The sequence below is a fragment of the Brassica oleracea genome, chromosome C3 (genome assembly GCF_000695525.1).
Source record: "Brassica oleracea var. oleracea cultivar TO1000 chromosome C3, BOL, whole genome shotgun sequence".
NCBI classification, from domain to species: Eukaryota; Viridiplantae; Streptophyta; class Magnoliopsida; order Brassicales; family Brassicaceae; genus Brassica; species Brassica oleracea.
Genome location: NC_027750.1, coordinates 32303185 through 32304540, shown reverse-complemented (window position 1 = coordinate 32304540; position 1356 = coordinate 32303185). Strand labels below are relative to the sequence as shown.

At 35.6% G+C, this 1356-nt stretch overlaps 1 pseudogene; it reads left to right on the top strand.

The window, feature by feature from the left end:
- Nucleotides 1-1356, top strand: part of LOC106330397 — a 10777-nt pseudogene that overhangs the window by 3963 nt on the left and 5458 nt on the right.

Genomic DNA, 1356 nt, shown 5'->3' with positions numbered 1-1356 from the left:
CAAATCCCTAAATCGATCGAGACCCAAAAGGGTCTTCAAATCCCTAAATCGATCGAAAACTAATCGAAACCTGATTTAAACGGAAAATAATCGATTGAAACAAAACAAAATCGATTGAAACGAAAGCAAATCGATTGAAAAAAAAAATCCCCAAATCACAGATTTTTTTCGAACCCTAATTTTGATACGAAACGATTCCAACTCTATTGAATATAAATGGAAACAATCTAGTTCAATTAATATAGAAAAAAACGCTTCTACTTACCTTGACGATCAGACGGAGTTGAATCGTGAAGGTGGGATCCGACAATCGCCCTAGAGAGTTGAGAGGTTTTTTTTTTCTTTGCTTTCGTCGAAATGACGATTTTTTTCTCGCCAAGACCAAACACATTCGCGCCTCCGTCCAATCTATTTCCGCCACGTCGCCCACGGACCGGGTCCGTCAAGATGCTATTTACGGATCAATCTGCAACGGACCGGGCTGACGGATTCGTTCTCATGCCCCGTTGCAAGTGCTCTTATGGAACACAAAGAAAAACCAAACAGGGATCGATGTATGGATATGATGGACGTGTTGTTGGCAGTTACTGAAGATGAAAACGCAGAATACAAGATCACTAGGAATAACATCAAGTCGTTTTTGGTGGTATATGTTTCATCACATGATTTTTTTAATACAAAACTTGAATCAATACTCCTAGGTTTTTGGAATGGAATGCTGTGGAATAATCAATTCCATTAATTTAATTTTTTTTTACCATAGAATATGAATGTTCATTTCATCAATTCCAAAAAATCTAAACAAAATACAAAACAAGACATTCCATAAGAATTTTGATAAACAATAAGTATAATAAATATATTCCATTTTTCTATACTAAATTCCGTTCATTTTATTCTATTCCTCTCAATTTTTTATTTATTTACCAATTACATCCAAAATATAACAAACGCTTGTTCAATTGCAGGATGTTATAAATCTTATTGTGGATGTCCATAACCGGCCCGGTTCATAATCGGCCCAATGCTAGAGAGAGAGAGTCGACCGTGAAGAGAGAGAGAGAGAGTCGACCGTGAAGAGAGAGAGAGAGAGAGAGAGAGAATCGACATCTTGCATTTTCCTTATTAGATTATGATTTGTACTCTTTCCATATTTGTATTTCATTTCTTTAGTACTTTCATTATTCTATGGCGGTGTAATTCCCTATATATAAAGAACTTCTTATGTTTATGAATAATACAGAAACATAGATTCTATTCTCTAGTTTCACAACACGTTACCAGGACGATAGAATCTAAATCTCTAAGTTAAAACAAACCGCCTAAAACCCTAACCCTAATCGGCGAACATCCTTA